The 26,006-nt window shown below is 39.8% G+C and overlaps 1 pseudogene across 1 annotated transcript; it reads right to left on the bottom strand.

The window, feature by feature from the left end:
• Positions 1-3,688: 3,688 nt before the first annotated feature.
• On the bottom strand, positions 3,689-24,597 carry LOC109113883 (protein HIGH CHLOROPHYLL FLUORESCENCE PHENOTYPE 244, chloroplastic-like; annotated as a pseudogene). The gene is made up of 9 exons (XR_016075887.1): positions 24,340-24,597; positions 21,313-21,544; positions 19,610-19,708; positions 12,273-12,467; positions 9,612-9,704; positions 9,368-9,463; positions 9,058-9,086; positions 8,552-8,663; positions 3,689-3,982 (listed from the first exon to the last, which is right to left on the bottom strand). The product of XR_016075887.1 is annotated as a protein HIGH CHLOROPHYLL FLUORESCENCE PHENOTYPE 244, chloroplastic-like (transcript).
• Between the last annotated feature and the right edge of the window lie 1,409 nt (positions 24,598-26,006).

Genomic DNA, 26,006 nt, shown 5'->3' with positions numbered 1-26,006 from the left:
GTGAGGCGCCCATTTGTGAAGAGCAGATCCCTTCTCGTCTTTATGGACATCTTGACACAGATACGTAGCCTGGAGTCGTGATATTTTTGCATGTTTCTCGTAACTCAAACATGGTGGCCCACAATCTTGCCTGTTCCTTGTGTGAAAAAGGCTGTTGGTTGGGATCAGCCCCTGATTGGTTGACCCCCATTATTAATTCCAATAATGTATCTCAAAGATGATTATTAATAGAATTTCGCTTCCATTATTAATTCCAATAATGTATCTCAAAGATGATTATTAATAGAATTTCGCTTTTCTACCAAAAAAACATGGTTCAGAGTATTGTCTTATTGAGACTCTGTATATGCAGAAATGGCGTTTCCAGAGTTTTCAACAATCGATACTCTTTTTTTTTTTTCAATTTGACAAATTCACAACACTTCATTTAATAGATATTGTACAATATGGAATAATATGCATCAATACCTTGAACCATGATTTCAATGTGCCACATTACATTGGTGATTTAAGAAATGTCATTTTGACAGTAACAATTCAAAAAACCCCTCACAAAAGTGGTGTTTGGAACGTGGGTGTTTATTCAATAAATTTTTTCATATAGGTGTTACTTCAGCATTTAGTCCATCATGATGATTCATACGCATGGAGACTTGTAAAAGCAGGCTTCAATGTGTGCGCTTACCGTTGAGGGAAGCTTCTTTTAGCGCTTCCCCCAATGGGTAGGCGTTTATTTACTATTTTGCTGATGTGGTGCCTAATGATGCCTAATGGTGCCTAATTATCAATAAACGATTTAATTATTATTTTTTTCGGTTTTACAAACAAATCAAATACAAGCATTTAGTGAATAAACAGAAGTTATACCAAACACATACAAAAACCATTGCATAATCATTGCATCAACATATTTTCTTAAAAATGGTTTATCAAATATAATTAAATGGAATTTTCATTTTTTTATAATGTGCCAAGTTGATGAAACAATTTGATCGTGAAACACATCAGTGAGAAACACATACTTAATAGTTTATAATAGTTTACGTTAAGTATGGACTACCAAGAAAACGATTGGAAAATGCTGAAAAATTATACAATAACAAAGATATGTAAGTATGTCTTAATTCTTAGAAAACCAAGATAGTTATTGCTAATATTTATAAATATATAAATTTTAAATCAAATTTTTCTTAAGGCTTTGATAAAGTATAAATTAGAATTTAAAACTGGTATAATTGTAATAAACAACTGAAGCATGGCATATGATAGATTTATTGTTTCTCAACTTTAATACCTAAGTAGGGGTGTGAATGAGTCAAGCTACTTGTGAACTATTCAAGCTTGACTCACTAAATACTTGAATTCAACTCCTAGATAATTTAGCTCAAGCCCGAGTTCAAGTAACTTGAGTTTCATAATACTTGCTACTTGGATCGAGCAAGTACTGATCCTAATCAAGTATTTAACAAAATGTTAATTTTTTATATATGTTTTATTAAGATTATATAATTTTTCTATGGTGACAAATGATAATTAACAAGAGATAGTCTCTTTTATTGTTAACCAAAACTATATTATACAAGTATTCGAGCTGATTTTGGTTTAATGGCAATCAAGTCAGTACTTGAGTATCTCAAGTATCTCATCAAGTCAATTCGAGTAGGATAAACAAAAACCAATCGTGTTTGAGTCAAGTTTCGAGTAATGAATTTAGAGCCGAATTGAACCCAAGTAGTAGTGTATTGACTCGACTCAACTCAGGTACACCCCTAATTGAGAGGAGAAAGGACTAATGGTGCGAGTCTTTAAGAAGAAGAAGAAGAAGAAGAGAGAGAGAGAGAGAGAGAGAGGAATTAATTAATGAAACAAATTTGCATTTGAATCAAATACTTAAATATAAAAGTTAATGAAAGAGAATAAGAATTGATTTAGGAGTTAACGAGAGAGAATAAGAGTTAATTTAAGAGAAAATAGAAATTATCAAATCAATACATGATTAAATGAGAGAGAATGAGTCAATTAGATACAAAAATCTGAATTTAAAAAGTCCTAAGAAAATAGGAGTGATATAGGCAATGACTGGGCCTATAACCAGCCAATATGGCGGATATATGTGGGAATGAAAGGGGTTTTTTTTCCTTCTTAATCCATTCTACCAATGTCAATGCTAGTGCATCGACCCACATGTATCAAAATTTAAACCGAGGTTTGAAGTATCAATACGTTCAACACGCAATGCATTTCGAAGGGGTGACACACTTGCATTAAATTTCTTTTTCAAGTCTCTAAGAATTGAGCCAGGACATATCTAGGAAGAGCATCGCCTTTCGAAAGTGGCCACATGTCCTCATTCCCAGTATTTAGCAATTTGGTGGGTTAAAAAACTGATAGGTATCGGACAAATACGAACCGATATGTGTAAACAGTTTGAACCTTACTTTAACCTTGACAGAAATAAAATGCCACCAAGTCTAAGTGGCCCCAACATCAAGGAGTTCGTTGCAAAATGGAACATTCGCTGACTACCAAGCAAATATACACACAGCCCGCGAGAACTTTTTACCACTCACATTAGAATGCTTTGGTCCTACTGATAAAACCAGCCAGTTAATAATATTTATAATAAATTCCTCAACCATATAGAGTACAGAATATGAAGTTTGGAGACACATTAATTATTAAGTCAGGTACTCAATAACAACAGACTATGTGGTTTGGTGCTCTCTTAGTCTTACAACTGAAAACTTTTGTGCCGCTTGAAAATCGTGCATATAGGCAGTTAGGCACCAAATTTGCCACTTAATTCACTTCTCTAGGATTAAAAGTAAACAACAAAACACAGGTTTGAGCTTGAACTACTGTTACAGCTTGACAACATAGAACGAGAAATGCTACTGTTGAAACTTGAAATAAACCAAAGAAAAGAAAAGGTCACCCCTAATTACTGCTTTATTCTTCTGCTCCTTTGGTTAGCTACAGCCTGCACCATATTTACTTGGCAAACTATTTTTAATGCTATTGTGTTTAATGTAGTGAAACTGTTTATTTAAATTCAATTGAATCATATGAAGGTCATTCTGACTGGAATTGATCAAGCAACTACACATACACAAGGCAAAGAAAAAGAACGAAGGTGCCAGCTAGCCTGCTAGTAAAGTCTCTAGCTGGTTATAGCAGAGACCTGGGACCGAATCCCGCCTTAACCCGGGTTGGGAGGTATAGGGGTTTCTGGGAGGGCTACCCCTATTGTGTAGCCCATTACCAGAAAAATATTAAAAAAATAAAGCAAAGAAAAAGAAAAGGACGGAAAGAAAGCAGAAAAAAAAAATAAAAATAGAAAAAGAAATCACCACCAATAACAATCACAACAAGAGAACTAGATAAATGACTCACCTTATTGGGGAAATTAACAGAAATGGCCAGTTGTCACCCTACGTGGGGACAGAGATAGGCCAGACCAAGAGAAGATCTGCCTCAGGTTCAGATATTCAGACCCACGCAAAATGTTGCAAAACCTGGGCCAAAACCAGGCCCCGCCCATTTATAACCCTACTCTGTGCTTGCCTTCACGTCTTGGGTGTGTGCTTAAACGCACAAGTAGTGTTTTCTCTCATACTCTTTGGATACCAAGGCATAAGATGGTGTCAATTCATCCGTTTTACCCATTTTTTTCGTATGACAAGAACAATGAAAAAGGAAGAAGAATTAGATAAATATAATACCTTCTTGGCCCCTTTTAGTTAACTCTTACATACTTCCAGCGTGTCGTTACACAATGTACAGACAAAAACAGAAGTTGGTTCTGTCAGATGTAGAAATCAGTCTGCTTTGACTGGGCTTTGAGGTCTTTCAATTTCTTCAATATGTTTGTGAAGTAATCCTGCAAATACTTCTCTAACGTCACAATGTCCTTTGGGTCCACCCCAAGAAGATTATATGTCTCTGTCATGGGAACTGAGAAAACTGTATCGCTTGTGAGAACCTAAGAAAATATTTCCAGACAAATAGAATGCTATCTTCCATAAACAAAATGCTGCTTGGATTCAAAGATGATGACAAACAATTATAAAAGGAAAAGACAAGTAATTGGAAAAACAAAATAGATGAATAGGTAAGGAAAAAATAAGGATATATAACAACCGAACAAAAATAACGACATATAACACCTTCTAAGACAATGACCAAATAGAAAGACTAGAAAGGTTCAGTAATGTGTTAACTTAGCATCTCTTTTTTAATCTCAATTCTATTACATTTGTCTCTTATCAAATAATATTGATGGTTTGCTGCTTATTTTGTATTTTCATTGCTTTCTTGGTTTTTAATCACTTGTACAACTTGAGAAAATTTCTCCAACATAGCCACACTCTACGAGATCAAAGCTATCTCCATATCTTTTGATGAGGGCAGATTTGGCCCTCCAGTGAAGTTGCGACACGTGGCACCTCGTGACAACTAGGCAAGCCCCCAGGCAACAACTTACCAAGTTGATCCCCCCCCCGGGCGACGGTCTGGCTGGCCTGGCGCGACCTGGCGCGACCTACGCGCGACCTGGCACGACCTGGCGCGACCTGGCACGGCCTGCGCGCGGCCTGCGCGAACTGCGCGCGACCTGCGCGAACTGCGCGCGGCCCGCGCAAACTGCGCGACCTGGCCGGATGAGCCTGCCACATGCGCCGACCTGGCGATCTGGCCCGGACATAGGCGCCGACCTGATGACCTGACCCGGACACAGGCGCCGACCTGGCAACCTGGCCGGACATCGACCCGCCGACTGACACATGCGCCGACCTGGCGATCTGGCCCGGACACAGGCGCCGACCTGACAACATGACCCGGACACAGGCGCCGACCTGGCAACCTGGCCGGACACCGACCCGCCGACTGACACATGCGCCGACCTGGCAATCTGGCCCGGACACAGGCGCCGACCTAACAACATGACCCGGACACAGGCGCCGACCTGACAACATGACCCGGACACAGGCGCCGACCTGGTGACCTGACCCTGACACAAGCGCCGGCCTGGCGACCTGGCCCGGACACCGATCCGTCGACTGACAGGCGCCGACCTGACAACCTCGAGGAGTTCATCACCGTACCCCGGTTCTGACGGGATATGACGTCTTACCATTTGAAGGCTTTTTACCCACCTAACCCGCGAGGGCACCACTATATAAGGACTCCGACCCCCAAAGCCAGAGGGGGAGAAAAAGAGTATGGTAACCCCCGCTCTCTAGCTCTCTCATTTCTCTCCGAGCCCTCTGTAATCAGAATGCTAACTTAGGCATCGGAGAGTCCCCGCCGGGAAAATACCCCCGGGTCCTCTGATTCAGTTCCCGCAGGTCCCTCAGCTCCCGCCGTCTACAAAGGAGAGAAAGTCACCACACGCAGGGGGTAGTCGGGTAGCGCTGCACCAGGGAGCTCCACCATCCTCTGAGTTGCAGACCGCCTAGGAGCAAGTCAAGTGACGAGTTCACCATCAGGGAACACTACCAGGTAGTTCGCCACCAGGCAGTTCGCCACCAAGGAGCACTGCCGGGCAGTTCGCCACTAGGCAGTTCGCCACTAGGCAGTTCGCCACCAGGCAGTTCGCCACCAGGCAGTTCGCCATCAGGCAGTTCGCCATTAGGCAGTTCGCCACCGGGCAGTTCGCCACCAGGCAGTTCGCCACCGGGCAGTTCGCCACCAGGAAGCATCACCAGGCAGTTCGCCCCCAGGCAGTTCTCCCCCGGGAAGTTCGCCACCGAGTAGCTCATCACCAAGGCACGTCACCACCAGGTCAAACACGAGGTACTTAGCCAAAAAATTTTACACATCCCAAAAAAATGGTACGTGACCAAAAAACGGTTACATCATCTTTTGTCCCAACTATATGGAGGAAATTGGATTATGATTACCAAACTAAAGAAATGAGGTTATCATAATCATCAGTCCAATTAACTTTAGTTTAGGTGAGCAAAAAACATTGTCAAAACACTACATCATCTGCCTCAAAATGTTTCAACAAATATTAACTTCAATAAATTTTAGAAGACCTTTAAGAAATGTAGAGATAGATGAGACTACAAATCTTTTAGTTTCTCTAAGTGAGGTCTACGTTTCCTTAGCAACCCCAGATCAACATATTTGGAAGCTTCAACCTAATGGCAAGTTCTCAACTAAGTCCTTCGGAACCCTGGTACTGGGAATCTCTAATGCAAGCTTTCCATACAAGAGGATCTGGTGTTCTCATATCCCCCCCCCCCCCCCCGAGTATCCTTTTTTGTGGGAGGCTTGCCTAAAAAAATCAAAACTTGTGACTTGGTTCAGAAGAAGAACAAGGCAGACTGAGACTGTTTATCTCTCCCCATGCTTGCCCATTTTGTTTGAGGGATGGTGAATCTGCCGATCACCTCCTTCTACACTGCCCAGGAACAAGGAAGATTTGGCCCTATTTCCTCAATCTTGACGGGTACAGCTGGGTTGTTCCTGAACACATTATTGATTTCATTTGGCAATGGCAGTGTGGTATTGGCCTTGGTAGTAGGGGGAAAATTTACTGGCGCATGATTGCCGATGTGATGTGTTTGAGAAGAAAGAAACAATCATATGTTTGAAAACAGATCCAGATGTTTTGAAGATTTTCTTCATATCTCATTCTTGGGCAACCTGTGGGCATCTGTTTCTGTGGAGTTCAAAAGATTTTCTTTGAATGATTTGCAAAGAAACTTGGGGGAAATCCTCTTTTCTTCATCTGGATCTTTAAACAGATCTAGTGTTCTCTATGCAAAAGTGGAGTCAGAACTTAGACTAAACTTGGACCCAATTGGGGTTGCTGATTCTACAAAATCAGAAATCTTGACTGTACTCACAGGTCTTCAAATAACTAAAGATAAGGGCTGGTCTGCTCTAACCATTGAAGGTGATTCTGCAAATACTATAAAATGGTTAGGGGAGAAGGAGGGAGGTCCCTGGAGGCTAGCACACTACCTGATTGAGGCCAGAGATATTTTGGACACCTTGGTTGTAAATCTAACCTGGATTCCCAGAGAGTTAAATTCAACAGCTGATGGTTTGGCAAAATCAGACATCTTTAGGGAAAATCCGTATAGTGAAAGATTTCTGCCTATGTAATTTCTGGTGTTGGTCCTTTCCTGTAGTCTGTACATCCTCTCATGTACTTCCTGTTTTTTTATTTAATACAATCAGTTATCTTTTCTCAAAAAAAAAAACATATTAACTTCAACAGAAGACAAATATCCTATACACGATGCAACAGACAGTGGTTTACAAGTCTAGACTCCCTGCCTGCTTCATGTACCACTTTTGTTATCCTCAATTTGCACATTTTCATAATATTCATGTATGGAGACACATCTTAATACAACTCATTCAACTTATCAGGCCATTTGAGGTCGGCTACAAGAATCCTGTTTTACTATTCTAGACTATCAAGGACAAATTTCTGTTAAATTGGAAGAGTGTAGACAACTACTTCAGTAATGTATAATATTTGGTCCTAGAGATCTAGACAGGCACCGGTCAAGACTTCCTTAGCTCCCGTTATTAATGCATGGAGATTAGGGTTTTACAGTATGAGTCCCCTTTTCTCCTACACAACCAAGGAACTGCTCCAAAATCAGATTGAAAGGGATGTTTTAAAGAGGCAATTTAGAAACAATACTTCAACAAAATGATTGTAGTGGGAAATGATTTAAGGGCCCCATAATTTAACAATGGATGTTGTGCTGAACAGAATGGAATTGTGGAGCAGGATTCATGTAGCCAACCCCATATAGTCGGGATGAGGTTTGGATGATGATTAATCCAATGAAATAATTGTAGTGAAGATGAGGATGTTGAGATGGATGACTGGTGAATTGATAGTTCTAGTAAACAGGGGAGGAAGTCCAAAAATAAAATGGATGGGTTAAGGTTGTAAGAAATGATATGAGACTTGCAATGATATGAACCTCAATGAAGAGGAGTGATGAAACAGGATATGTATAATCAACACCATATAGTTAGAAACAAGAACTAGGAAACAGTTCTGAATACTTTAGAACAAAGATTTCAGACTTCAACTGGACAGAAAACCGTTAGGTCATTGGATCATTGGTTGAATGGTCCAACCCTCCAGTTTGACCATTTAACTTGCTTAAATAAAAAATGTGAAAAACAATATTTTAAAAATAGGAAACAGTTCCCAATTAACTTTTGAAACTATTTTACATCAAAATAAGCTTAGAACAATAAATATCATAGGTTATAACACCTATTAATACAAGTATTTGGGAGAGTTTGACCAAGTCAACATTTTGTAGAACTAGGCATGCCAAAAAATGCTTTGGCTGCCATTCTCAGTCCAAATGTTCCAACTGTCTAGTCCAATCTGAGACTGACAAAATTTCTTTAAAAGGTGTTTTTCTTAAGCAAACTATCTTGCATTCCTAGAAATGCACAAGATGGGTTTGACTATGCCATTTTTTCCTTTAAGAAAAAGAGGTATCCCTGTTACATTGAGTAATATTACTAAAAATATGGACACAACTAAAGTACCACTTATCACCTCTGAAAATGCCAATCTATCAGCAACATCATTTGTCCACTGAAAGAACCGAGTCAGTTGGCGAATGAACTTCAAGATTGAGACAGGGACAGTGGTTACATTTGCATCTTGTAAAGAGACTGGGCCGAATGGGTCCTAGTATCTTCTCTCCCAAGATGTAAATCAGTCCTCAAATATTAGGTGTAAATTTGAAGATTAGAAGAAACAAGGAAGAAGAGAAGTAAGAGCAGCAACACAAGAGAAGAAGATGGTGAAAAGAGAAGGAAGAAGAAGAAGAATTGAATTATCTTCCCTTTCTCCTCTAATCCTTTTTTATTAAGAATTAAAGTTAGAGTAATGACAAGTATGCCCTTAAGTGGGCGGCCAGCTAGGCAGTAACATAAAGAGATTAAACAAAAAGAAATAACAGACCCATTAAGAGAGGCTCATTAGCCAACAATAAAAGAAAAGATATTACAAGAGAAGATACTAGGACCCATTCGGCCCAGTCTCTTTACACATCTTGTCCTGCAAGTCTCTCACACAATGTTATCACCTGTCAAAGTAAAGATCAATCACAATACTGAAGGATAAAGCTTACATTTTCATTTCTTTTTCACCTAGGCAATGACCATTTGCTGACAAGCTGCAATTAAAAGGGCCATTACCTAATGATGATCCCATATGTCCAGGATCTTGGGATAGACTGGATACAGACCTTAACCTCTGCCTTTTTTTTTCTTTTTTTCTTTTTTGGGCACCAAAAAAAAAAAAAAAGCTCTCAAGCTCAAGCAAATAATGAAAATGAGCCCTGACAAGATAGAAATCCTTTATTACCTCTTGGGTTGTCCATGCATGAGGCCCAGCAAACGTGAGAAGCTTCTTGTTGATTTTCTCATTTCGTAAAGCTATGAATGTTAATCAAGCTATATCCTAGAAAAGAAAGGAATTCATTTAGAGCAAATCCCAAAATAAAGGAAACTCATTTATACAGCAAAGGGATAGGCACCATGTAATTTATAATTGAGCATATTTGCCATCAAGAAACTAAAGCGGAACCTAACTGCAATTAAATCTTAACCTGTGTGTCCATGTAAGCAATTCTTGTTGGGGCATCAGTTCCCCAGACAGACTTCTCTTCTAGTACCTACACTGCATACTGCCCAATCAGACCCTGCACAGGCAATGATGCATCAAAAATCACCAGACAAAATGTATGACTAGAACAAAAAGCCAGGAGAGACATGTGTGTGTATTGATGCCACTGGATTATTTAATTTTAGAAAAGCACATTTTTCTTTGCTCCTAGTTCATTTAGGTGCTCTAATACATCACTCTAGAGGTAATAATGCAGGACCAGGAGCAAAAAAAAAGTCAGCTTGTAAAAAGACTGCAAACAGCCCTTATTTAGCCAGGTGAGACTCTAAAGGGTCATGGATTTTGGCTACATGGGCTTTTCTAGGCCCACCACACAACGGTCATATATTCTATTATTATTTGTCCATAGAACTACTATTAGCCCCACACATATCCTACAGAAGGTCTTCCATGCAAATATTGGTTTAGGAAAGTAGGATTAGTACTTTTTCCTTTTCATAAGGATTTTCTTAGTAGTTGTATATTGGTTATTTGAATCAGTCATTTGAAATCTTCTATGTTCTTAACCATAAAGGTAACCTTGTGAAGCGTCAAATTTGCTTGGTAGTGAAATTCAGATAAGAACCTTTTTCTTGCAGGAGAAGAAACAAATAATCTATAAAAGCAAACCACTGGAGCAGCCTACACCTACGATTGTGCCTTGATCCTTCTAAATAAGGACCAGTTTCACACCCATGATTGTGCCTTGATCCTTCTAAACAAGGACCAGTTTCACTAATGTCTCACCATTTGACTCCTCACTCATCTATGCTTACCGGTTTCACCAATTTCTTACCTTTTGGATCGGCATCTATGTTCTCTTGTTTTGAGGTCCAAGTATGACAAGCACCTAGCAAAAGTAACCCCATTTTTCCCAATCTAATTCACCCACTTGTTCTCTAGTTTTCTAAAAGAATCTTGCAGACCATAGCCTGGTGTGAGGAAAGATCTTTAATGGAAGATTTCCCAAACCGGTCATTTGAGTTGGCTATGAACAAGGAGGTAACCAGGTAAGTTTGGCAGATTGCCTACAGCTTCAGAATGAAAATATGGTGTGGGTGCCCCAGTTTCGGACCAACTTAAATGATTGGGAAGCGGGTTCAATGGTGGAGATGTTACAGAGGCTATATAGCAGTCAGGTGAATCTATCTTCATTCATCAGACAGCAGGGTGTGGATGTGGGAGAAATCAGGCAAGTAATCAGTTAAGTCGTTTTCTGAGCATTTGGCATCAATAGAACATGAGGAGGTCCCTACGAATACAGCATACCTGAATAGAATTCTCACCAAAGATAACTTGGTAAGAATTCTCCATGTGAACTAAGGTGGCTTTCTTTGTGTGGACAGCATAACTGAATAGAATTCTCACTAAAGATAACTTAGCAAGAAAGGACATGGCAGTGTCATCATTTGATTGTATGATGTCTGGGGAGGCAGCTGAATCATGTACCGCTTACTGTTGCATTGCAGCTTTCACTCGGCTGATTCAGGTAAAGGTTTTGAGTATATTTACTGTTAAGGGATGTCATCCACAGTCAGTGGCAGTGTTTTTAAAGGGATGGAGGCTGGATGGTCTAAGCAAGAGGAGCAGAATTACTTAGCATATGATTCCAGCAGTTTTTTTGGGGTTTGTGGCAGGAAAGGAATTCTAGGATTTTCAAGGAAAAGGCATCTTCAGCATTAAAAGTTTTTCAGATAATTTTGGGAAGGCTTCACTCATGGTTGGCTATTCATGTCTTTTAAAGGAATAAATCACAATACAGGGATTTTTTGAGATCAATGAAATCTTACTTTACCTCACGCAAAGAAAGATAATAAATAAATAAATCTTGGAGACCAGTCTATTACATTATTCTCTCCTTGGCCAATCCCAAACAAAGGTACTACTGAAAGAACATCCATAGGGAAAAAGCTCTCCTACAGCTTTTTCCTTGAACTCGTCTTTCTGTACTCAACCCCTGGATCTGTTGCCTTAAAATCTAAAATTCTTAACATTAGAAATTTAGGGCGCACAAATGTAGGGCATCCTCAATAGGTAATTACATTATTCTTATCTTCTTTGAAATCCACACCCAAACAGACTGAAAAATAGCTTCTCTCCTTAGTTAATGTTATGTTAAAAAGGTCATCACCAAATGATGGTCCTGGCTGTCCAGGGTCTTGGGAAGGGTAAACTGGATACAGGACCAATCTCCAATTCTCCAGCATTTTTTGCACAAAGTGGCCATTCTCAGACTCAAAATCTGCATTACTTGCGCTTGTCAACTCAAGAATTTACCATCATACCAAGCATTAGCCCCTTTGGTGTGCTACATTCCAATGAATAATCTCTTGGCCTTCCCAGTGTGTAAATCATACCAATCAACAAGGCTTAACTACAAGGATCCTAGAACCATCCCAGTATAAATGAAAGCAACTTCATAAGCTTTTTTATGCATAAAAGCATAAACAGGAAAAAAACTAATTAAAAGCTGAAATTTTGAGTTGACAATTTTTTTTTGCTTTTCCTAATTTTTATTTTTTTTAATTAAAATTGTACAATGGTTAGCAACTTGTTGGCATCATGGAAGAAAAACCCATAATCTTAGTATGTGCTCATAAATTACCTGCATGAAACCACATAACCGAATGATAATGTAGGTTAAACCTGAGTCCTGAAGGAATTTCTCAGTGCAATATTTGATCTCCATTAGAGGAACTTTGGGATGCTTGTCACAGTTGTGAATAGAAAAGAATACATACCTCTGAACTCCCATTGCTTTTGCACATTGTATTAAAGCAACTTCACCTTCCCAATCTACCTAAATAGAACAAGATGATTAGAACAGGCCAAAACTCTATAAGTCATAATAACTAAAGAGAAAAATGTTAACTAAGCCTTAGACATGCCTCTACACAATCCAAAGCACAAGCCGCACATTTCATATAAAACCTACAATATTATGGTACTAAACCAAACTGCAAAGAACTATGATGCTTGTTACATATATAAATGCATGGGGGTGTGCATGTGCTTGTGTTGTGACTTTTGGTCAGTAGGTTGAAATTTAAACATAAGACCTCATGGTTGCAATGCCATACGTCAATCAAAGAAGCTAAAATTTCAGGGATAAAATGTTAGGACTCTAGCAGATTAAATTTACTAATTTGGTTAAAAAACAATTAACTAAAATATATGATAAATTAGTAGCACAACTGGCATGATGTAAGTAGGCAAGGAGAAAGCAAAACAGAAATTTGCTCATTCAGAACATTAAGTTTGGTCCTTAAAAATCCTACAGAAAATGTACTAGTGATTGGATGCCAATACGGTTTATGGTGTTAAGGTAGGGCTGAACTAGGAAAGATTAGTTCAGAATGTAGAGTGTAGTGCTGGTTTGTAGGATTTCATTAGACCATTTTTGGAAGAGACTATTACTGACTTTGATGAGTGGGCTGGATAAACCTGGGCTGATTGGACTATCAAAGCATTCAACTGGTGAGCTGGGATAATGGTGCTATAGAAAGAGATATGGCAAGATGTGCTTACAAAATAGTGGCATCATAAAAATACCAATAGTAAACAATTGAAGCTGATGATTTGGAATGTCAAACCCTAGGCCGGTTGAGCCCGAGATCCCCAATTCGGGTGAGCCCGGAGCTCCCAAGCCAATAGAGTCCAAACCTCATGAAGTAGCAGCCAGGGTGGCATCTCTCCTAGTTAGGCCAAACGCGAACTGGGATGAGGAGCCCTGGATCCTTCACGTAGATGGCTCCTCGAACCAACAGGGCAGCGGGGCTGGAATAGTCCTGCGCGGCCCGGGTGGCACGAAATTGGAATACGCACTACACTTTGGCCCGACCTCGTAACCACTCAACACGTGGCAAAGGCAACAGCTCGGCACGACAGTACGCCCAAGGCGCGAGCTTCGAAAGGAGGAACCGGCAGTCCGAACTCCCCACAAGGAGCCCGAACTCTCCCTTTGACCCCGGGCCTTACGAGCACAAAGGGCAACAACCCGAACTGGCCCGCCCCAAGGCAGTTCGGGCCACACCCCTATCCGATCTATAAATAAAAGACTGGTCGACTGCCTAGTACAGTTCATTCTCTTCAGTTCTGTGGTTCTCTTCTCCTCCTTGCTACTTCGAGTATAGCTCTTCAGATTACATGGTATCAGAGCATTAGCTCCTTCCTGGTTTCAGCAGGTGCACTCTCTTCTCTTGCTGTCTTTTCATCTTCTCTCTTCCTTTTCTGGGTTGCTGCAGTAAAGACCTAGGAGTGTAAAAAGCAAGTTCGAACCTAGGGTTTCTCTTGGTTGTAGGACTCAAGGGAAGTAAGACCCAGAAGTAGATGTCCTACTAGATTATTTCCAGCAAGTAGTAGCTATTGGGCTACTAAGAGAGGTCTGTATAGGACAGACCTGGTTGAGGGCTGATTCAGCAGTCCTAGCACTAGCCGAGAGGGGGAGAACTTCCTCTACAGTTGCAGCTTCATGCTCCAGCAAGACTTGTGCAGAACAAGTGGTAAAGACTTAGCTTCTTCTACAGTTGCAGTTTCGGTGCATCAGCTTCTACAGTTGCAGTCTCGGTGCATCAGCAAGACTCTTACAGAACTGCGGCAACTTCAGTTACAGATTTTCTTCAGGTCGGTTATCAGCCCTACTCTTGGACTGAACTGGTTCAGTTACAGACCTTTACTTACTACTGTACCCGAACAGTGACCACTTTGGCCAGTCCTTAACAGAACCACCTATAGTACTGTGAACAACTCTTGGACTGAAGTCAGGATGTCCTCACCATCTGGTGAAGTTTCCTCTAGAGATAACAGACATGTCACAAGGTCCTCAAACCTGGAAAACCCTAATCTGCACAGCTTGCAGATTACAAGTGTGCTACTGGATGAGTATAACTTCAGAGAGTGGTCCGTCTCTGCAATGCTGTTCATTACCTCTCGTGAACTCATAGGCTATTTGGATGGAGACAAGAAACAACCAGAAATTGGCAGTCCTGAATACACCGTGTGGCGCAAGGAAAATGCCACAGTCATGTCTTGGTTGCTGGCCTCTATGACTCCTAGGGTGGCCAGAACTGTTCATCACTTCCCTACAGCTGCTAAAATTTGGGAAAAAGTATCTAAGACATATGGCCATAAAAAGAACAATGCTAGAATCTATAGGCTGAACCAAGACATTGCAGCCCCAAGGCAAGGAGACGTGTCCGTGGCAACCTACTTTGCAACACTAGAAGGCCTCTGGGAAGAGCTTGACCACCACTTAATTTTGGATTGGGAAAATGCCAATGATAAGGGGAGGCATGACAAGCAGATTGAGGAGGGCAGAGCCTTCAAGTTTCTGGCGGGTCTTGACCCTGTATATGAAGGTATAAGGTCACAGATTCTAGGGAGAGATGAATTACCTGAGCTTCACCATGTCTACTACCTGGTGAGGAATGAAGAAGTAAGGAGAAAGGAGATGCAAGTTGACTCCCAGACACAATCAACAGAACTACCTGGAGAACATTCAGCCTTAGTCTCCACTAAGGGGAATAGATTTTCAGACAAGAAGTCCCTCAAGTGTACCCATTGTGGTGGTGAGAAACACACAAAGGAGAAATGTTGGGTCTTGTACCCTCATCTGAAGCCAGCTGCTCTGAGAAAGGACAAAAGGCAACATAAGGGCCACACAGCAAGTGGGAATCTTGCCACCAACAACAGTAGTGACAACTCACAGAGTACTCAGACAGTGTCCTCTTCCACCGCAAGGCAGGCTGCCGACTCCTCTGAACCAAGTACTTCGGGCTTCACAACTAGTGAGGTAGAGGTTCTCAGCCGGGCATTAGCCCGTCTGAAGAACAATTCTTTAGCTTCCACCTCTCTTGCCAAATTAGGTACAGCCTCTGCATTTAGTGCAACTAGTTTCATTAATTCTACCTCTTGGGTGATTGATTCCGGAGCCACTGACCATATGACACATATGTCCTCCTTATTCTCTACATATCATTTGTTGTCTGACCAGGATAAGATGAGAGTAGCTGATGGGTCCCTCTCCACCATCTCTGGAAAGGGGGTGGTTGACCTAAGCAAGGATCTCTCTCTTAAATCAGTCCTACATGTTCCTAGTCTTACCTCAAATTTGTTGTCTGTTTCAAAGCTTACAAAAAATTTGAACTGTAGTATAACTTTCTTTCCTTCTCATTGTGTCTTCCAGGACAGATTGACGAGGAGAACGATTGAGAGTGGTCATGAGTATGGGGGCCTCTACTATTTTGATGAAAATGTCAGCTCAGCCTTGCAAGCTTCTACTACTAGTCCGGAAAGTGTGGAGTCAATAGCTAGGCTGCACTTGTAGCATGCTAGGCTAGGTCATTTGTCTTTTTCTTCTTTAGCAATGTTGTTTCCCGAATTATGTAAGGGCATTCCGAGTCAGAGTTTAATTTGTGATGTGTGTCAAATGTCAAAACAATGCAGATCAATGTATCCAATTTCTAGTAATGAAATTCAAGCCCCTTTTGATTTGGCTCATTCTGATGTTTGGGGCCCTTCTCCCATTGTTTCCATTGATGGCTTCCGTTACTTTATCAGTTTTATTGACCATTATTCTCGGTGCACTTGGATTTATCTGTTGAAAGGACGTGATGAAGTTCCCCGGATAACTATGATGTTTTGCAAGATGGTTGAAACACAATTTGATAAAAAGATCAAGCAATTCCGTTCAGACAATGCAGCTAAATACTTTGAAAGATCCCTAAACTCATTCATGGAAGATGCAGGCATGTTACATCAATCATCATGTGCTTACACCCCTCAGCAAAATGGGGTTGCTGAGCGCAAGAACAGGCACCTATTGGAGACAGCTCGAGCCCTTCTTTTCCAGCACAATGTGCCCAAGCAATATTGGTCTCAAGCTGTTCTCACTACACCATACCTGATAAATCGGATGCCATCTAAGGTACTGGGTATGAAGACCCCTTTCTCTGTTTTGTGTCCCATTCTTCCAGAATTTCCTCTTCCCCCACGGGTTTTTGGTTGTACATGCTTCATACATGTGAAGGATCCAAAGAAAACCAAGCTGGATCCTAAGGCTACAAAGGGAATATTTTTGGGGTACTCTCATACGCAAAAGGGGTATAAGTGTTATGATCCTGTCTCCAAGAAAAAATATGTCACCAGAGATGTAGTCTTTTTTGAGTCTCAACCCTATTTCCAGTCTTCTCAGAATCCTCTTCAGGGGGAGAGTAGCAGGATGGAAGAGGATTCTCATTCTCCCTTCTTTTTTGTTCCCATTTCATCACCTTCCACTACTACTAGCTGTAACATTCCGAGTCAACCTAGTGAGACTCCCACTGTGCCAATCACTTCTCCAGATTCGGCTGATGCTTCTGAAGGTTCCAGTAAACAAGAGAAAGAGATACTTACATACAGTAGAAGGAAGAAGGCCCCTCAACCTCATGATTGCAACCAGTTGAACTCAGATCAATCTGTCTCTGCAATCCAAGGTAATTCCGACTCACTCAATTAAGATTTGGATCTTCCTATTGCTCTCCGTAAGCCTGTTCGCTCTTGTACCACTCGGCATCCCATAGCTGATTATGTTTCTTACTCACACTTATCCCCTGCCTATCATTCCTTTGTGTCTGCTCTTTCCTCTGTATGTATCCCTTCCAGGTATTCAGAGGCGGCATCTGATCCAAGGTGGAAAGAAGCCATGAATGAGGAGATGAAAGCCCTAATGAAAGCAAGGACGTGGGAATTGGTGGACCTGCCAGAGAGGAAAGGCACTGTTGGGTGCAAGTGGGTATTCACAGTAAAGCACAGGGAAGATGGGTCAATTGAGAGGTACAATGCCAGACTTGTGGCAAAGGGATTTACACAAAAGGAAGTAATTGACTACAAGGAAACCTTTGCCCCAGTAGCAAAGCTCAACACAATCAGGGTTCTACTGTCGCTAGCAGCAAAATTCTCTTGGGGACTTCATCAGCTGGATGTGAAGAATGCCTTCCTAAATGGTGATCTTCATGAAGAGGTATTCATGGAACCCCCACCTGGATATGATGTTGGAAATAAGGTATGTAAACTAAGGAAAGCATTATATGGTTTGAAGCAATCTCCTCGGGCATGGTTTGAGAGACTTTGTTTGGCCATGAAGAAAGTAGGGTACACTCAGAGCAGTGCAGATCATACATTGTTTACAAGGAGACAGGATGACAAACTTACAGCACTCATTGTATATGTGGATGATATGGTGATTACTGGAAATGATGTGAAAGAGATGAAGAGGCCGAAGGAGTTCTTAGCTTCAGAATTTGAGATCAAAGACCTGGGAAATCTGAGATACTTTCTTGGGATTGAAGTTACTAGATCAAGAGAAGGAATCTACATATGTCAAAGAAAGTATGTGCTAGATCTCCTAGAGGAAACAGGCATGATAGGGTGCAGGCCAACAGACACTCCAATAGAACCAAGCCATGGATTACAGGAATCAATGGGTGAAGAATACTGTGATAAGGAAAGGTACCAAAAATTGGTAGGAAAACTGATATACTTATCCCTTACTCGGCCAGACATTGCCTATGCAGTGCATGTTGTCAGTCAATTCATGCACTCACCAAAGGCCCCTCATATGAGAGCAATGGAAAGAATCCTCAGATACTTGAAGACTTGCCCAGGGAAAGGAATCCTATTCAGAAAAAACAGCAGACTTGAAATTGAAGCCTACACTGATGCTGATTAGGCTGGGTCTGTTGGAGACAGAAAATCAACCTCAGGTTACTGTACATTCTTGGGAGGAAACCTAGTCACATGGCGCAGTAAGAAGCAGAATGTTGTGGCTAGATCAAGTGCAGAAGCAGAATACCGGGCTATGGCACACGGGGTTGCTGAACTCTTATGGCTCAGAACTCTCCTTAATGAGCTTGGTATCAAGACTGAGGGTCCTCTCAAGCTGTATTGTGATAATAAAGCTGCTATCAACATTGCCAACAATCCCGTACAGCATGACAGGACAAAACATATTGAAATTGATCGACACTTTGTCAAAGAGAGAATTATTTCAGGAGAACTCTGTGTACCTTATACTCCATCAGAGATGCAGATTGCAGATGTATTAACAAAAGGGCTGGCATCAACAAAGTTCAGGGACATACTTGGCAAGCTAAACATGATTGATATCCATGCTTAGCTTGAGGGGGAGTGTTAGAATGTTAGAGTGATGTTCGGCTGATAAGAGTTCTTGTTAGCCCAGTCTTATGTTTAACTTATCTTGTAGCTGGGCCTATGTTAATGGGCCTAATCCTGTTTAATGATTTAAGTCATCTGGGTGTCCCATCACTAATCAGGGGCATCCCAGTAATTTCTTGTACCTTGTACTATATTCATCTATAAATAAAAGACTGGTCGACTGCCTAGTACAGTTCGACATTCTCTTCAGTTCTGTGGTTCTCTTCTCCTCCTTGCTACTTCGAGTATAGCTCTTCAGATTACAAATAGCACTGCTATGAACTGAAAATGAGAATTCTGAATTGATAATATTCTTTCCTTCATTTGGTAGGGAAAAATATGATCAACCGTAAGAGGAGTTGCGGTGCTATAATGCAGGTGCACCATGTCCTCCATTTAAGCATTTATGACCAGGACCTCCATTCTGGGAGATTAGCATGATAACCAACTTTACAAATTCTCATTGGACAGTTTGAAGATGAAGTACTGGTTAGTGGTCCCATAACAACAAAATTCACATTTATTTACCATAACAAATTAAATATTTATAGAGTTTTTTAAAGGTAATGTAAAATATTGTATTAAGTATCACTATAAACTAATAAAAGTAATAAGAGACGGCGAAGACACGTTGACCCAATCAAATGACTCTTCTTAAACTAGTTGTTGAAAGGCCCACAGTTGTACTTCTCCATACTTGGATACTTGTGTGGGAAAAGGAACTCTAAAAAAAATCTAGATAGTATTTACCATTTTTATAGGCTCTTCTGGGCGTCCTGTAGCACAATCAATTACTGTATGAATACCAACCAGTGTTGCAGGTATAGTCTCTGGTTTGCTCAAGTCTGTCTGCTCAAATGAAGTTAGAAATTGCAAATTTTAGGCCAAATTAAGGGAAGAGAGAGAGAGAGAGAATGAAGAGAATGGTTTATATGGTGACATTCTTAAAGCAACCTGGGATGACAATGTTCACCATCTACAAGTGACCAAAAACTTTTACAGAATAATTGCCTAACCTTATTACACTATGAGCATGAAACAAACCTCTAAAGTCGAAAAAAAATAGGTATCATAAAGACATTCCAATTGCTACCCAATTCTTTTAATCATTAACCGGTGATATTTTATTGATAATAAACAAATAATACAGATCAAATTGCTATACAAATTCAAGAATTTCCGGAATCACACTACATGTTATCATGAAAAAGCATCAACTGCATAGCAGGTGATAAAGTATAGAAAGTAGCCTAATGTTGTTTTAGCATGTGCATAGAAGACCACCCTACTACACCAGTAAAAAGAAACAATCTAATCTGACTTCAGGAATTTTAAAGAGCTAGGGAAAGGCAAAAAAAGGACATAGGTTGAAGCATTGAGAAACGATCTAAGGGTGGATCACAATTTGACAGAGGATGCAGCGCTTGATAAAATGGAATGACAAGAAGATATGTGTATCTGATCTCATACAGTTAGGAGAATGCTTTGTTGAGTTGGGCACTGAGTTGGCAGTTGTCGTTCTCAGTCCACTGAGAGAAATATAGCTCTAATGAAGGTTCCAGATAGCTTTCTGGTAAAGTCTCCTGCTGAGAGTAGCAAGACCTGGGATCAGATCCAGATTTCATCGGGGTTGGAGGGTTTGGGGGAGGACTATCCCCATCGCGTGGCTCATTCCATCCAATACAATTCAGATCACCCACCCACTCTGGTTTTGTAGTTGTGATAGATAAGGTTCTGCAATGTAATTGTAGTCGGGAGCAAATGTAACATGGATACCAAGATTTGAAAATGAGATGGCAAAATAAGGGGTCACAAGGGAAAGCATGTATTGGGGTCAAGTGATATAATTGTTATGATCAAAGTTTCTTTCTCTGCTCTTTTCCTTTTGGTGGGATTATCTAAGGCTAACCTTCCATAGGGTGTTTGGTCTGATCCTGTACTCTTAAATTTTATATATTAATAAAAGTCTATCAGTTACCTACCAAAGAAATAAGGTTCTGTGAAATCAGATGCATGAATGAGAAGGCGTTACCTTATCCAGTCTTATATAGTTTAAATGATTATCCTAACAAATGGATCATTATCAACCCTATATGCATTGGGTCCAGGAAAATGAACAAAAAAAAAATTGAGGATATCCAATTCCAACCTGGCATGATTGTCAGCCAGGTCCAGAAGTATAAGGTCTGGCAGGTTTTAACTTGACACAAGTGTAATCTAGGTAGTCATTGGCTTACAAAGGATAATTCAATTCCATAAAGGGGAAACATATAAAGCCAGTAGACATTCCAAAGATCCACCCTAATAAGAAAACAGTTAAGGTGGGATAAGAAATAGGAGATGATAATAACTTATTTACAAAAGTTATGTTACAGATAACTATAAAGTCATAAATACAAATGATCATAATGTTCCTTTTGAATAAAATAGAAGCATCTGGGTTTAAAACTTACATTGACAACCGTTGCACCCCAATCACGAAGGAAGTCAGCAGGTGCTGGCCAAGGCCTTACGAGGCATCTTACATCATAGCCTTCATCCAGAGCCCTCCTCACCACTTGTCTCCCAAGAGTTCCAGTGGCCCCAACAACTAATATACTTGTCGGCCTAACAGGGGTACCTGGAGCCAGATTGGTTGCCGTTGCTATGGGAGTAGTACATGTTATTGGTAATGGTAAGTAAGATCTGCCTGAGAAATAAGGACGTGTGAAAACCTTCTTATATGGTAAAAAAATATCAGGTGATGAATCAAATGCCGGTGAACCACCAAGCTGGAGGTTCCAAATGAAGAAGGTAAGCATTTTAAACAATACTTAAGAAAATAATAAATGAAAACTAGGAATATAACCATCTCGGTCTTACAATAATATGGAGAGTTTAGCAAAAAATGATAGCAAGTCAAAGTAAAACATGTTAAAGCAGCATTTTTTATATGTTCAAGGAAGTAAAACATGAAATGTTTAAGTGTCTGTTACATATGCATAATAGTTAGAAAGCAATACCCAAAAAGGTTGGAAAACAATAAGAACCCAACCATCACAAACCAGTAACAAAGTTTCATTCAAGAGAATTTTCCCCAAACTCATAAATCATAATTGTGTGAAAATTGTATGCACCCAATCATCACAAACATATAGAGAAGAATTGAAAATATATTTAATTTTCACCTTAAGCTTTTAAGATTCGAAGATTTGCAAGATATCATCAATTACTGTGGTTTTGGCCCTGACCTAGAGGCATATTCCCCACAAAGCACCCATATCTAGTCATATTATGTACCTTGAGCTTCTAGGAATATGAAGTTTGTATTGATAGTTCAATGCTTATGATGAAAGGGCATCTGATATTAATATTGGGTTGTCAATGATAGAATGTTTTGGGAAGGATAAGGATGGGAAAGCAAAGTAGAATTTGGTTGTCAAAAAATTTCAGTAACATTTTAACTTTTTCAGCAATTTACTTTGTTCAATGGATGATTGCTTTATGCAATGGTAAAACCTTGGGCTGACAAGCATGAGAATGCAGCTTCAATCTGAGAGGATCCACCTTGAATAAATGCCAAAGGTTAGGTCATATCCAGTCCACCCCTCCCAAGACCCCAGATAGCTGAGACCGACATTAGGTAATGATCTTTTAGTTTTAGTATTTTACTTTGTTCACAATATTATTTGCAAATGTATCACCAATAATTGTGATTTGGACCCAATGTTACCTAGGGGCATGTTCCCCATAGAGTCTTGACGTCCAACCCATAGAGATGAGAACTTCCAAGAGTGCAGAGTTTGCATCAGTAGGACAGTACATTAGGATTAAAAGAGTAACTATTGAATTTTCTATGATTAAATATGTTGGGAAGAATAAGGAGGGCAAGGGAAGTTTAACTCGGTTGTCACTCGGGCCCAATTGGGATGGGAGATTCATTAAGGGCAGAAGTAATGGCCTTACTTTGAGGTTTGAAACTGGCGAAACAATTGGAGCATGCAGCAATTAGAAGTGGAAAGAGACTCCAAGCTGGTAATAGGGTGGATGCAAACTGGAAACCTGGGAGTGTGGTCTCTTAGACAGCCTCTAAGAGAGATTATTAGCTTAGCAAGGGAGATTGGGGTGCAGTTTAATTGGGTAAGAAGGTCAGCAAATGGAATGGCTGGCACTTTAGCTAAGCAAGGAGTTACTAGGGAGGCTTTGTTTTGGGCCTGTTTGTAAGTTTTTTATTTTCTTTTTTCATCCATTTTGTGGGTGGTAAGCCTGTAATCTTTTCAATTATCTAATGAAAGTTATCGTTTCCTATCAAAAAAAAAAAAAAAAAGGTTGCCTATAGTTAAGTGCAAAGTTGGTTTTTCTTTTCAGACCCCCATACTAATAGCATTCTTTTATTGATAAAGAAATAGATCAGTTGCAATTTTTTGAGAGGTGCCATTTTCTTCTTTTCTCTGGGTAGCATAACTAAAACAACCTTTTTATTGTAAAATAATCATTTAGATTTTAGAGTAGGAAATCACATAATCTATAACAAATGAGACAAATTGTCACACATGTTTGACACTCTAGATATCCAAGTTATACATAAATAGTTTGATGCAACAACGTGATCATAAAGTAATAAATCCTCACCCCAAGGAAATACAATAAAACAAAAAAAAAAAATGTGTGCGTATATTGGCTTATGTAGCATTGGCTCTTGAAAGGGAAAATGTTGTATCATCTAATACTTTAAAGTTTAAATCTCCAAATCTCAATTATTTTTCCTTTTTTGGTATCATGTTAATTCTTTGTTCTTTTTTATCATACTTTTGTAACTTTTGTATTCAAGAGAGATTTCTTCTTTTCATTTCTCTTATAAACCTCAAGTACCATTGGAATTTTAAAAAAAAAATGAAATCCATTAATCATATCCACATTTTGTGTAATATATGTTCAATTATAGCACAAAGATACGTGGTTTGCTTGATCCATATCTTGCAGCACTCATATTTCTGATTTTCAACTACTCAGATTTGCTTCCCAGCTTACAAGGTACCAGGTAAATTAGTAATAGGATTTGTTTTACTATTGAATATCATTTTCCCAGGAAATCATTTAGTTTCCTTCTTTTTACGTGCATCTAAACGCAGCCCTAGTAGCGTTCAGGTTCATTATTGCCCTGAATTTTGGCATAGAAGAGGGAAAAGTCTTGCATAATGTTCGATTTTTCTATAAACCCTCCAGTGCGAAACCATAATAGTTTGACTTTGTGGTTTGTTTTGCTATTTTGTTGATTCCCTGGATAACCAATTGGTCCCCCTTCTTTTGTGGTTGTTATTGTCCTCTCCTTCCTTTGGTGCAATTGCGTAATTGAATCTCGGTATGACAAGCGTAATACGGGTTCAAGTGTGAAGGCTGCCACTCCGTTCAATAAGGTTAAGACCATATCCAGACCACCGGATAGCCAGGACCAACACAATTATAGAATGATAATCGAAACTCGAAGGAGAATAACTTGCCTTGGGAAGGCGAACAGGTGAACGATACCGGCGTGGACAAGACTACACAGGCGATATCTTCTTGTGCTAAATGGTGCCTCCACGACAGTGACACACTGCGGGTAGAATATTTGCTGTGAGAACAGAGATGGTGAGGGGTCGCCACCTGGGTGGAAAAACCGCTGTATCATGACGCCATCATCTCTCTCTCTCTCTCTATGTTTCGTTTTCTGTCAAAAAATATAGTTCTGTTCTACTTTCTAATTTCTATCTATCCATCATCCAGGGAAGGAGGGTGATGAGCAGTCGATCTCAAAACTGCCACGTCGTACCACTGTATGGATCAGCTTTTTGTCCAACTCATACCATATCGACCTTGCACCGAGTAGGGTGTAATCGGACCAGATCATGATCCGATCTAGTCCGAACCTCGATCCTGTATTAACGGATTCGGATATCCTTGTGGGCTTTTTTTGGATCGGATTGGATATTATGAATTTATGATTGAATTCGGAACACTATGTTACTTTTTCGTTATTTATTTTCTATAAAAAAGCATGTATGATTTCTGATTTTTCAGATACCCAACATCTTTAATGATTCTACTAATGATGTTTGTAAAATGCAATAGGACCTACTCTTTGCGGTATAGATCAGACTCGAATATATACCCAATTTGAATCCAATCCAATCCATGTGCATCCCTACAACTCCCCAACGAGTGTGACTTTCCCACCCAATTCAAAGAGGATTTTCTCCCATTTAGAAGAAGATACTCGTTTATTCATTATTGTACCATCTATAGCGGTCATATCAATTCTACTTAGTTATTCAGAAATTCCTTTTGGTTATCGTCTTGTTCTAGCCGATCTTAGTATAGGTGTTTTTTTATGGATCGCCATTTCAAGTATTGCTCCTATTGGACTTCTTATGTCAGGATATGGATCAAATAATAAATATTCCTTTTCAGGTGGTCTATGAGCTGCTGCTCAATCAATTAGTTATGAAATACCATTAATTTTATATGTGTTATCAACATCTCTACGTGTGATTCTTTGGAACATGAACTTTTATCTACTAGTAATTAAGCACATGCGTTGCACGTGAGAAATTTTTCTTCATATTAATTACTTGAATTTTAGTATATCATATTTAAGATAGAAATTGAAAATTAAAAAAAGTAACAATATGATTAAAAATAAACTTAAATATTTATTATTCAATTATGGCATCATGCATTTTTTTTTGAAAAGTTGGACCATTGACCCACCATCTAGATAAGAATTATAGAAATAGCATTACTTTTGGATTAGTTTAAAATTAGGTGAAATCATAGTCGAAGCCAACTGTACATTTAAAATTCGGTTACAAGTTGGTCCATAAACTAACAAAGCTCTAACAAACAGCTCTACATTTCAAGTTATAAAAGCCCTCGCCATGTCATCGGAGGGTTATGTGGCTATTGCCAACATGGGACTCTTAATCCATATTGGACATAATAAAAAGCTTATACTGAAATTGCCCTTTAATGTTGGGTGATTGGAAAATAAAAAAAAAGGGTTTTTAGTCTCTCTCTCTCTCTCAATCTCACTCACACTCTTTCACTCATAGTCATCTTTACCTGCTCAACGACTATCATGGTGTTTGGAAGCGTGGGCACTTTTTGTGACCGATTTTCAAGAAAAAAT

Source organism: Nelumbo nucifera, chromosome 5 (assembly GCF_055504915.1).
Source record: "Nelumbo nucifera cultivar China Antique chromosome 5, China Antique-T2T, whole genome shotgun sequence".
Lineage (NCBI taxonomy): Eukaryota > Viridiplantae > Streptophyta > Magnoliopsida > Proteales > Nelumbonaceae > Nelumbo > Nelumbo nucifera.
Note: the sequence above shows the minus strand (reverse complement) of the source record. Positions and strands in the feature narration are given on the sequence as shown.